The following is a 14,301-nucleotide window of genomic DNA, read 5'->3' as shown; positions in this document are numbered from 1 at the left end:
AATTACTTTTGATATCAAAAATCTATCAAATATCAGATGTTAAAGTTTAAAAAGTTCTAAATTATATTTGTTGATATATACATATATTCGTTTTTATTTCATATTGTCATTTAAACTGAATTGTCATTTTCTTGATTTCCGAAGACCCTGATGAGGTTTGAGAAATCTTTGAGAATTACTTTTGATGTCAAATATCTATCTAATATCAGATGTGAGATTTAAAAAGTTCTAATCCGTATTTGTTGGTATAAATTTTCTTTTTTTTTTCATCTAATTTTCATTTAAAATCACACGACATTTTAATAGATTTCCGAAGACCCTGATGAGGTTTGATAAACTTTTGAGAATTACTATATGTATTACAATAATATTAAAAATTACATTGTTATTTAATTTTTCGAGCAGGCTGATGAAGTCCACACGCTCATTGCATTAAAACAAACCAGGGACTCTGGTGGAAATCGAACCCACAACTTCTAAACTGATAGATCAATGACAAATATAAATTTTCATTTAAAATAACACATTATTATAAGTTCTCTTTATTAATTAAAGTTTTAACCACACTTCCATAACAATACCTAAATTTTCAACATTTTCTAGCGGGTTTTAATTGTAATGTTTGGGGGAAAAAAGTTTGGTTTGGTTCATGACCATTTTATATAGTTTTGACTTTAATTTTACGCTTGTTAACTTATAAAATGGGTGTTTGATGTTAAGCCAGAGAGTGAGTGAGTAAGACTCTTTAATGTTGAAATTCTTTGGCAATATTTCTTCTATATTTTTAATTTTTTTTCCTCTCCTTGAGTTTAATGTAAAAAATTTTTAGAAAATATAAATTTTAAGATTCTATTCTAGTTTTTAACACATTCTTATTTGTCTACTTATAAATAAGTATGAATATAGAAGAAAATATATAATACTTATTCTACTATGGATATTTTTTCACAAGATTTGTGGTGCGTAAATTTAATATTCAACGAAGCTTAATGACACCATTTTTCCAGTAGCAGCAACATTCGTACTTACATACTGTTACTGACTGTTTTAGGTTTTCATTTCTTTTTTTTCATTCTTAGCCTTATAAAAGGATTATAGGATAGAAAATAGTGTTATAATATTGTAAAAAGGATGTTGTTGCCATTCGTCTCGTGTCTGTTTTATTTTGTTTTTGTATTAGTTGTCAATATATAAAAGCTTGGTATTCCTTGGTAACTGGCTTAATGGAAGAAATTGGAAGAAGAAGAAGTCAAAAAGGAATAGGACTTTTACAAAAATTGAAAATTGACACAGTCATGCATTAAATATGAAGAATATAAATATTTCATTGAACTTTTAGGAAATGTTAAATTTAAAGAAAAAATAAAAAGATGAAAAGAAATATATTTTTTATTTTATATTTTTAACAAAAGCTAATAAAAATTGTATGTTTTTAAGAACAAGGTATGAAGTAAAACTTATAATGGAATTTATTTACCCAGAGAATTTTTAAAGTATCTAGAAAAATGAATATTGAAATCAATATTGAAGTTGTAACTTTATTCAAGTTTTTCTTTGTTAAAATTTAACTAAATTTATTACATTTCCAAACAGACTGAAGGTATAATAAAAATTAATATTTATTGTTTTTTCTATGACAAAAATCTGTTTAAAATTGTCTCCCTCTCTTTTTGAAATAAGATCATAAACTATATAAATAACTTGAAGAATTATTTCCTGTATCCATACAGGATGTTATTTTATTAATTTATTACTTTCCCCTAAACACCAGAAATGACTTTAGTTTAAGAAAGAATGTCTAAATCTGAGAAATTCAAAACATTTTCAAATCTACTTTAAGACTATTGTCACTTAAATGATGTTACATTTTTATTACAATTTTGAAAATCTAAAAATATAAATTTACCTTTGAAATTGACTAAGAGGGTTGGTTTAGCTAAAACTGGAGTTTAAGCATAAATCTTATATAAATTTAGAATTAACTTAATGTTTAACTTAAATTAGAGAAATAGATTTCGAAATAATGTTATTAATAGAAAGAGCGACAGCTGTAATGTTTGAAGAAGAAAAAAACTATAAAATAAATATTAGGTAAAAAAGAACATAAAAGCAAACTAAAACATTTAAATATTTAAGGCGTAAGCCAAAATTTTAAAATAAAATCAACATTTAAATCAACAAACTCAAAAAAAAGCAGCTGTTGCTGGTTATAATCCTACTTCATCTGCTGCTGAACAAAACACAATTAAAGCAACAGCAACTGACAGTTCCCAGTTGGGCATGTCTTAAAAACATCCTCAACAATGGGTACACGACAATGTAAATCCTGACAGACAAATATAGGACAGAACAAACCGTCCACGACTTTTTGAACAGATGTCGCGAAAATCGTGCGACTCAATGAGAAACAATGTCGCTCAGTTTGTCGTTCATGCAATGACAGTGAAAACGTCGGCTATATATTCATTGCCGACATTATAGAAGATTAAAACCGCAACTTGATCGTCAACGATGACAGACAATGTCTCCAGATTAGTCGTTAACGAATATATAGGCGACAATATTGTCAACGATTATATTGGCGACAGTGTCGTCGAATATTTTATAGACGACAATAATAAAAACACGAAAATGTAAAGTCCTGGAAGACAAATGTAGGAAAACCGGAACAAATCGTCCACGACTTTTTCAAACAAATGTTGCGAAAATCGTGGACGACTCAATGAGGGTCAATGTCGCTTAGTTTGTCGTTCACGCAATGACAGTGAAAACGTCGGCTATATATTCAATGACGACATTATAGAGGATTAAATCCACAACCTGATCGTCAACGATTACATATATGACCATGCGACAATATCGTCAACATCGGCGACAAAATCGTCAACGATTATATTGAGGACAATGTCGCCATATAATACTTTATTATTATTTACTATATATTTTACCGTTATTTTAAAATTTTCTGCTTATAGCGTAGAAGACATGATGCACCAATATCTCGCTTGTCTTGTCGTCAACAGAGTCTTATATAAGAACACATTCCAGACATTGTCGCTTATCTTGTCATACTGTATGTTTGATAGAGGACAATATTGAAGCCAATATCGCTCATAGTGTCGCCATTAACTGAATTATATAAAGACATTGAAGATATTGTCGTTTGCCTTTTCTGCATGTAAAATTATTACCATATATTTTACCGTTATTTTAAAATTTTCTGCATATAGCGTAGAAGACAAGATGCAACAAAATGTCTTGTCGTCAACAGAGTCTTATATAAGAACACATTCCAGACATTGTCGCTTATCATGTATGTTTGATAGAGGACAATATTGAAGGCAATATCGCTCATAATTAGTGTAGCCAATAACTGAATTATATAATGACATTGAAGACATTGTCGTTTACCTTGTCTGCATGTAAAATTATTGGCGACAACGTTTAAGAATCTGTCGTTCATATAGTCGTGAACAGAGTTAGATATATGACAACATTCAAGACATAGTCGCTCATCTTGTCATCATATGTATGATGGTAGACATTTTTGAAGACAGTATCTTACATTTTATCTCTAACATTGTCAATAGCGGACAATATTTAAGATTTTGTCGCTCAACTTGTCTTTAATAGGGATTTAAAGATGACATATCTTCAGATCTATGTCGCTAATCTTGTCGTTAACGAAGAATTCATACACATTGTCGTTTAGCCATCTCCAGCGATTGGTGACAAATACAAAAATGTCTTTCACGAATTGTCAATGACAATGTCGTCTACGCTCATATTGCCAACTGGGATGCCGTTAACGAAGAATTCATACACATTGTCGTTTAGCCATCTCCAGCGATTGGTGACAAATACAAAAAAGTCTTTCACGAATTGTCAATGACAATGTCGTCTACGCTCATATTGCCAACTGGGTTATGCCGTTAAAAGCGACAGGAAAACATAACAACAAAACTATTTCCTTTAATATTAACAAAAAAACAACAAAAAACACCTGTTAAAACTAAAAATTTATAAAAAATAAACAATAACTATATAAAAAGTTAAAAGTTAAAGGATGCAACAATGTATGAATTTTAAAATTTCTTTTCAAAATTAGTTCAACAAAGGACATACTAAAATCTACAAAAAAGGCAGCTGTAAAAATCTTTTAAATGATTTAATCCCTGAAAAAACACAGGACACCATATAGTAATTTCAAAAACAATGACAAATGCAGCAGTCTGTAGATATTAAAATTTTTCCAGAAAAAAATTTAAAACACACAACAAATCTTTAACAACCAAAAGTGATTAAGTGTTAACATATGTTTCAAATTTTAATGTAAAATAAAATATGTATGTCGAAAATGAAAGTTGAAGGCAGCAGGATATTTTGTAGGAAAATGTATGTCGTCAGTAGAGTGTTTAATTTAAATCTTGATGTACTTAATTTTAAGTATCATTTTAAGTATTAAGAACTGTTTTACATTTCAGAATCCTTAAGACATTTCTAAGCAAATTAATATTCATATTTCAAAGAAATGTTTTACTTAAACATCCTCCTCCATCCTCCATTGTTTCCCTTTTAATGGTCATCTTTTAATATTTAATCTAGTGTAAAAGAATATGCAAATGACTTCATGGCGGTTTTTTAGAAGAAAAATTTAAGTAAAATTATATTGAAATTGTTTTACATAATATATGTATGTGTGGTTTCAGACAATCTGTTCATAGGTTTAGATATAATTTAATCTTCTTCAAATCTTATAGAATATATTTTAAATCCGTGAATTTATCGTTTACGATTCCTTCTATTACTTTTGGATACCAAATAATGATGACTGAAACATATTGTAGGAGAACTAAGAGAAGAAGACATTGGAATTGATATGTTATTGAAAGTTACTAGTCCTTTCAGTGTCCCCAAGTAATCTAAAGGGTAGTACATCATCAAACCTTTTGTACAAAAGTTTTATAGAGAGATATCACTTTAAACTTTCTTAAGAAGTCTTTTGCGTAGTAGTTTATAATCGAAGTGAAATGTGGAATAAAAACTTCACTATTATAAATATAGACCGATATCTGATGAATTTTTTGTTATTTTTATACGAACTATATGAGTATCCTCCGCTGGATTAGTCATTTGTGTTCTAGTCTATTAGACCGGAGATTGTGGGTTCGTTACCCACCAGAGACACAGGTAAAGGAGAGTACAATAGGCCCAAAGGAGTCCTAGGTGTATTTCTACGGATCATATATCTTTTAACAATATAAAAACCAGTCCTTTGTTTCATATAACGTGTTCTGATTCCTTTCCATATTGTTAACTCTCTAGAGGTTATAAACCTATCTAACGAATTGTCCTTCTATCTCATTTAACAATTATTTGAATTCATATTTTAAAAGTCTTTTTATTATGGACAATTAACAACAACGTACAAAAAGTGGAGACAAATGCTCACGGATAGACATTAGCAGTACAGTGACATGATTTCTATAGCGTCGATGACAACATGTTAATGTTTAATTTACAAGACATCAGTAAAATTAGACTACTTCCTTTTTTACTTCATTGGAAGTACTTTTTCTTAGGTTTCCTTTTTTCATGACGTTCTTTTTCAGTAATTCCATTCTCATTTAACTATACCTTAATAAAGTTACCCTGATCCAGCCTGTGACGGCGCAATATCTCAGTAAGTTGTTTAGTTTGGACCCAGATAATTCACCAATGTTGTATAAAATGTATTTGCCCAGGAATCTGTCCCTCTTAACCACTAGGGTTCCCCCGGGGACATGTTACCTTGATGATAGACCATATCTTGGTGTGATTACAATCCCGGGGAATAAAGGGGCTACCAGTACCTCTAGCTTGTATCCTTGGCCTTTCCTTGGAATGATTTGTCATGGGGTCGAACTAGAGAACCATATAATCTGGTACCACGGGAACCGGTAGCCCACAGGGCAGAGTTTGTCTTGTCCCGGTTATTGGAGAGGTATCTACGGGGTGCACGTGGTGGCAGTAGTTTAAGCCCAAATTCGCGTGGCCGGCAGGAACATTACCTCCCGCGTGACAAAAGCTCACGCTGTAGGTGAAAAAGACCACCTTGAAATAAGGCCGACATGGCAGGTGTTCACGTACTTCGACATTTTTATAACTAGGGTATGGTATTTGTAGAAAAGTTGGAGTACCGTTTCCTCCTTATACATGTTCTTGCATCCGCATAATCCCCTTATGGTAATTGCTGCCAACAACCTAGATTTATCCCGCCTATTTCAGGTTATGCTTAGCGCGTTTCTCATTGAAAGAGGGTCACATTAGATTTGTTCCCTAAATGTGTCCTGCTATATGTATATTTCCAGCATTTTGAGGAACGAACCAGAGGATATTAGTTTAAATATATCCCAACGAAATTCCCACTAAAACAACGTTGGATATTGTACGAATCCAGATGGCGACCCAAGCCTAAACAGATCATTCTTACATTGTCTGACCAATAGGAAATTGGTAATGTAGGAGTCGACAATAATAATGTTTTGTCTTAAAATTTTTTTGAAAAACGAATCAACGAATCAATTCAAATCAGGGACTGTCGATTTTATTAACTACCAGTAGTTGATTGCCGGGGCAATTGTTATTAAACTACTAAAAAAAACTGCCTCTAAATTAAAAACCAACAGGACCTAAAAAATCCTTTTAAATTGCCGAATATTTTAAGGTATTTTCCTTATTTTCAAAGGACCCTTAAGAATTGCTATATTTAGCTGGAAAAAAAGCATTAATGTATTTGTATTTGTATGAATTATCATAATCATCATTCATATAATTACGAATTTGCAGCTCTAGCTGAATAAGGTCAACAAGTACAAGTTTGTCATTAACTGCGTTTGGGTTTTATGCATAAAAAAGGAAGCAAACAACCAACATACTTTTGGAAGAGTAGAAAAAATCATAAAAAAGTATACATTTATGTATAACATTTTTATTTGACATTTTACTCTTAATGCTCCCAATTTTTGTTGTGTGTAAAAGATTTCAAGTTTTAATTCATCATTTTTGCTAATTATTTTGTTCTTAAAGAAGAAGACGAAGAAAAAATCCAAATTCTTAAGGTAACCAGCAGTAAAACACAAATTTTTAAATTCTTTGTTAAAATGCCCAAAAAAAATTAAGGAATAAAAAAATCTACAAAATAAATATAATTAGAAAACTGGATTTTTTGGTTGAGAAAACAGCTGCCAGTTTTAATATTTCTGCTAGAGTTTTTAAAGGTTTTTGTTAAGAGCAATACTTTAAAACTCCAAATCTTTTTTCAATTCATTTTATATGTATTCTGTTGTATCTGTGTGTTATGGGTATTGAAAAGAAAAGGATGCTGTTAAGAAACCAGCTGCTTCCTTTTTAAAATGTTTAAGTTGTGTGTGTGTGTATTTTCTTAAAACGCCTGCATAAAATTATTAGTTGCATGTGTTTTTTTCTAGATTTATTCTTGTAGTTTTAGTTGAATTTTTTAGTTTCTCAACAGTCTGTTATATGTATTCAGGTAGAGTTTAGTTTTCTTTTCAATTAGGTTTTTATTTTCATATTGAGATGCTTTAATTTAGATACTGCTTTAAATCGCCTTTTGTGCGCTTGTTTCTGCTTAAGTTGGAGATAATTTGGTTTATTTAAAGTGAGTGTTTTATGTGAGTAACCTCCAGCTTATTTACTTTGGAATATAGTTAGATATAGTTGATAACATTGACCCCTTTGGGTGTTAAATAATGATTCCAGAAAAAATAACTAAGTATCTCCAATTGAATTAGTTTATATGCTTACTTTTAACTTCTCTGGAAGTTATATTTTGTAACATCAAAAATATGTATTATAAATCTTTGTCAAACAAGAGTTGGGATTGGTACTGATAACACCCATTCTTTGCTTGAATATGACATATATATAACCCAGCAAGTCGGGGGCAGTCCCGAGCTAGCCTCTTAGGATTACCCCTAGACACCGACTTCCCAGTTGAATCGCTATTTTAACAAATACATATCATCGGAGGAAATCAATTGTCACTCCATAGATTACAAAGAGGCAGGTAGAAAGTTAGTTCAAAGGAGTCAATGAATGGTAATGAACTTTTTTTCTCAAGATTATACGTATCCTAGGAGGAAATCAATCGTTCAAAGACAGGCTCGGATCCACGGGGAGAGGAGAAAAAGGGAAATTCCCCCCGTAAAAAATAATATAAGTAAAAAAACAAAATTCCACCCCCAAACGCTTGAGCTGGATCCTCGCCTGTTCAAAAGAGTCAATGCATGGAAATAAATCTCTTTTCTCAAGTGTCTACTCTCTAGATTATACATATCCTAGGAGGAAGTCAATTGTCACTCCATAGATTACAAAGAGGTAGTCGAAAACTAATTCAAAGGAGTCATGGTAATGAAACTTTTTGCTCAAGTGTCTAGTCTCTAGATTACTTGGGGAGATTAATGGTATGACTGTCTCCGCTGTCGCTTACAAAGTACCTACTGTTTTCTCTCTTCTTTACAGAGAGTACACTCTTGACAAAAGATGATGTAGAGCCAATCAGAAGATTAGTTGAAATGTGTATCTTGGGATGCATTGACTCATTTTGGTATTACTGGGAAGTCTCTTAAAAACCTTTGATAAGTTATTAGGAATAAAGCCTTTAAACTCTTCTCATCATTCACTCTTTACATAACTAAAATTTAGTTTATCCTGTGTCTATATTCTATATACTATTCGCCCTTCTCTTAGGTTAGGTTACTGAGACATTCGACTAAAGGCCTATGATTTTACCTAGACCCACCTATAGGATATTACATGTCCATATTCAATATGAAATCGAACCAATCTTAGGCCCGACAGAAGGACTTTATCTTGTTTATAGTAAAGAGAGCCAATATCTTGCTGCCAAAGGTCTCAGCCCTAATATCTGACAAAGCAGTACAGAGGTGCTCATGTCCGTGTTCAAAATGAAATCGAACCAATCTGAGGCACGAATGAAAAACTTTATCTTGTTTATAGTAGAAAAAGACAATATCTGACTACCAAAGGACTCAGTCCTAATATCTGACAAAACAGAAAAGAGGTGCTTAATAGTTTTCTCTTTGTTCTCGTTATGACAAACGACTCTCATACAGAGAGATCAGATCATTCTTGATATTCAGCTGGTGGTCAGGAATGACAGTTTGATCTGAACAGACCTGTACAATTCGAGCTAAATAAAAGATTTCTTTATAATAATTTCGCTACAAAATTTACAATATTTTCAAATTAAAGTTTTGTCTATGATTTTTTATTCAATTAAATTATCTCTAAATCAAACTGAGACCAACATTATGAAATGTTTAGAGATATTTATTCAAATCTATTGTTTTGCAATATGTCTGGTTTATCAATGTCACTAACAATTGTTGTATTTGTTGTTCGTTTCTGTTCTTGTACAAATACTATTTATAAAACCCTTAAAAAAACCCTTATATGGAAATTTAACAAAAAATATTGTATGTATATGAACACTCATATATCATTTACTCGTATTCCAAACAAAATAACAAAACAATAAACATATTTTGAAATAGATTTTTAGCACTGAATTTGACATGTTGATAAGTTACTGTCAATGTTTTTACTGTCAGAACGAAAGTTCATATGAACCCAGCACTATATGTAGCCAGCAGTTTTATAAGTATTAAATACATCCTTTTTGAACAATATCTTATGGCATGGATAAACTCTTTGTAGTGCAAAGAGAAGGTACAGGTTACTCCATTGTCCCTGAGTAAGCTAGCGGGTAATCAATCATAAGTTTAATGTGTCCAAGTCATCTTCAAAAAAGTGACTATACATTGAACTTTCAAAAGTAGATATTTTACACAATAAATTATAGATGGCATGGATAAACACTTTGTAATGCAAAGAGAAGATAGCCGTTACTCAATTGTCCCTGATTAATGTAGCGGGTAATCAATCATAAGTTTACTGTGTCCAAGTAATCTAACAAGAAGGGACTATACTGGACTTTAAGAAGTAAATAGTATATTATACAATAAATTATAGAGTAATCTAAGTAATTACTGAGTAATCTGTGTAATTACTGAGTAATCTGAGTAATTACTGAGTAATCTAGCGGATAATCAACGATAAGTATACTGTGTCCAAGTAATCTAACAAGAAGGGACTATACCCTGAACTTTAAAAAGTATATATATTACACATAGATGTCAACAAATTTTTCACCCAATGGATTGAACTGCGTAAAACCTCTTAGCCTAATGTTTAAAAAGACAAAATTTTCATAATATTCGAAACTTTAATAAAAGCGCAAAGTCTAAATGACTTATACATTGACTTTAAAGTTTTAATTTCTATTAAATCCTGTTCCTTCTTAGACACCATTTAATCTAAAGCCAAGGGATAAGAATTTCAGAAGACATAACTATTTTATCAATATAGATGACATCACGCTGTTATAACATCTCGAATATGACCAAAAATATGATATCTTGGAAACCTGATGTGATGTGAACACGTTTTTTAATACTTTAGAAAAGTGTACTTTAGTCCTTTAGTTTCTTTAAATTTTGTCGGTATCTCCATGTTCCCCCTTCGGCATTTAACGTTTGCATATGACAAGCATAGTTTAAAATTACTATTCACAAAGCTAAATGGGAAATTTCATAACAGTCACCCCGAATTGCAGGTGATGCTTAAACAAAAGTCTGTCTATACATACATACGTATGTACATATGTAGAATTATGAGTTGCCATGGCAAGCTCTTAAAATAAAAATCAAAAAAACAGAGTCCTTCAAGGAATATTGGCAAAATTATGACGCATTAAATTTACTCAATAGTGCATGTGATTGCATCAGTAATCATATTATAGGTAGTACATGATGTTGGGGGGCTTAAATGGAGCTTAAAGGGTGTCCCATAAAGAGATGATAATTTTACATGAATTCAAAATAACAAATTCAAATATTTGAAATTCAGCAAAAATTCAAATTTCCCTGTAGCAAAAAAACTAAAGCGAGAAATTAAATAATAAATTTCCTTTTTACACATATGACACCAAACAATGCACTATATGCGATGACATTGTTTTTGTTGTTTTTTTTTTTTTTTTTTTTCCTCAAATTTAAACAAAGCTATTTATTCCTAAAGAGAGCAAAAATAGCTAGAGATGGCAGGAACAATATATTGATTTATTCTCATCAACTTATAAAACACATTTGGTTCAAATGAAAATGTAATAATAATGAATAAAAGGATGGTAAAAAAAAAGGTGCTTCCAAAAATATATTTTCATTACTTGTTCAAGGGTCTAGGAAAAAACATCCTTAAGTAAGCAAGACCACACCAAGTGATAAAATCACAATAATTTGTTTTTAGATAGTAAATAGAACAATTAAAAAAATAGTAGTTAATGGATTCTAGACCTCACACACTCACTACAACAGACCATAGAAATATAAAAACAATAGCAAGCAACTTTTTTTTTAGAAAAAAATGGCTTTTTGGATTTTAAGAAAGGGAACATTTGCTAAACAAGGCAACCAGCAGCAGGCTGTTAGCTATAAAGAAATTTAATTTAATGTATATTAATATAACGTAAATAAAAGGAAATCAAATTGATAACATGTTTACCCACATTATTAAAACTCAATAACACACACACACACACACATTTCCTTCCTACACACCATCATAACAACATTAAAAATAAATCAAAACCCATGAAAATTACGAAAAACAAAATTATTTTTAAAAACGATATCAATTCAACATTAAACTAAAAGTACTTTTTCACAAAAAGTTTATTTTGGGCCAAATAAAGAAATTGACATTTGACCTTTGAACTAGAAATACACATACATACATACATACATAGTAGTTTGATAATTTGGCTTTAATTATAAATTGCCAAATTATAGACTACATAAAAAATTGAATAGGTTTTAATAATTTTATGGGAAAGAGCTTCGAATAAATTAATGTTTTATTTAAATTTTGTTTAATAAAAATCTAAATTTAGAAATAAAAAGGTATGAATATCATTGCATGAAACGTATAATAAATAATTAATTATTTTCATTGTTATAGAAATAGAAATAATTGAATAATTTAATGTTTCAATAGAGATTGATTGACTGATACATATACAAAATTAATTTATTTGTTGTAATTCTTTTACAACAAAAGGAACCGTTGAATTACGTCCTTACATATATCAAAGTGATAAGATTACAACTGTATTTGATTCAAACTTGAAATATTAAAAGATATTCGATTTGAATATTAAAAGTGATAGACAAAACTTCCACATAGATAAAGTTTATTTCTCTGTATTGACAACGAATGGATTTATAGTCGACTATTAGGACTATTATTCATTCATATCATTGCAGTACTAAACAGTAAACTACTTACAAAACATAGGAAGTGATCCAATGAATATGGATCCAAGACAACGAAAGGAGTTGGTGATAGCATCTTCAATGAAGAATTTGGAACTAAAATCTCTTTTAGATTCAATGATGAATCTAGGATCTTTCAAGCTGATATATTAGCGATCGAATTGACTATGGTACTATCGGATATCTAACAGAGAATCGAAATTTAAGTTGACTGGAAAAAGACCAGGTGCCAAATTCTGGCATTCGAAAGCGAACGAAATTTCTAATAAAATTTTATAAAATTCTATTTAGGTTTCGATCGATATCGAATGCTAGAATTTGCCACCATTTTTGTGAAGTTCCACTACCGGTAATTAAGAAACAGTTCATAAGTATCTGTAATTTCAAGGTTTAAGACCTATGGTAGAGTGAGTGAGTACACGTGCTCGATAGCTAGAGGATTGTGATCTCATATGGACCCAAGAAGATCTATCTATCGCATTTGAATTCAAACACTACAATTAGTTAATCTGGTATCGGTCATTACCGGTCACTGTTAATATGGTAACCATATCTAAACGCATCAGTTTTACAAACTTTAGATTATTCGCAAATCTATTCGATTCGTGGAATAGTTTCAACTTTCCAATTTTTCGAACATTGAGCAGAATATAGAAATAATGATAATTTCCTAATATAAAGAAAAATAGAACTTAATTTCGAACATAATGAAAATTCGAACTCATTTCAAATGTTTTCAGTTTAAGAAAATTTTAACAGAATTTCCAAATTTTCGAATAAAAAGCTAATTCGATTCGAATTTCAAATTTTTAGAACATAAGAAAATTTGAAATATATTCGAACTTTATGTAGAAATTTCAATTATAATTTCGAACTTTCGAATATAATCAAAATTTAAATTTATTTAAAAGTTTTTATAACTTAAAGAAAATTTGAACAGAATTTTGAAATTTTCGAACATAAAGAAAATTCTAATTTAATTTCTATAATTGAGAACCTAAAAAAAATGAACCCAATTTCGAAATTTTCGAACATCGAGCAACTTAGAAAAAAATTAAATTTTTGAAAATTATTAAATTCAAATTTAATTTCGAATGTTCGAACGTAATGAAAATTCGAACTTTATTTAGAAAATTCGAAGGTTTTTACCACTTAAAGGAAATTTGAACTAATTTCGAAAATTTCGAACATAAAGAAAATTCAAATTTTATTTCAAAATTTGAAATTATAACAAAGTTTGAACAGAATTTCGAAATATCCAAACATTGCGAAAATTAGAAATATCAAAAGTTTTCGTAAATGATTAAAATTCGAACTTGATTTGGAAAGTTCGAACATAATAAAAGTTCAAAATTAATTTGAAAATTTCGAACATAATTAAAATTCTAAATAAACTACAAATAACAAAAATTTTCGAATGTAATGAAAATTCGAACTAAATTTAAAAATTCGAACATAATGAAAATTTTAACTTATTTTAAGGTTTTTAGCACTTAAAGGAAATTTGAACTGAATTTCGAAAATTTCATAAACATAAAGAACATAAAGAAAATTCGAATTTAATATCGAAATTTTCGAATATTGGAACATAAGAAATAATGAGAATTTTGAAAAATGTTTAAATTTCGAATTTGATGTTGAAAGTTTAAACATAAAGAAACTTCGAACTTTATTTCAAAAAATAGAACTATATTTCGAAAATTCGAACATAATGAAAATTCTAAATTTAGTTCGAATCTTCGAAAATAATGAAAATTCAATATTAATTTGATAAATTCGATTATAATTTCGAAATTTCGAATATAATTAAAATTCAAACTTATTTGAAGATTTTTACCACTTAAATTCGAACTGAATTTTGAAAATTTTGAACATAAAGAAAATT

At 29.8% G+C, this 14,301-nt stretch overlaps 1 protein-coding gene across 6 annotated transcripts in view; it reads right to left on the bottom strand.

Moving 5' to 3' along the window:
* Nucleotides 1-14,301, bottom strand: part of LOC119602010 (heterogeneous nuclear ribonucleoprotein K) — an 83,853-nt gene that overhangs the window by 23,622 nt on the left and 45,930 nt on the right. The gene's annotated exons all lie outside the window — the stretch shown is intronic.

Source organism: Lucilia sericata, unplaced genomic scaffold (assembly GCF_015586225.1).
Source record: "Lucilia sericata isolate MDLA Ls3-8-SP2 unplaced genomic scaffold, ASM1558622v1 Contig000206F_arrow, whole genome shotgun sequence".
In the NCBI taxonomy this organism is placed as follows: domain Eukaryota; kingdom Metazoa; phylum Arthropoda; class Insecta; order Diptera; family Calliphoridae; genus Lucilia; species Lucilia sericata.
Note: the sequence above shows the minus strand (reverse complement) of the source record. Positions and strands in the feature narration are given on the sequence as shown.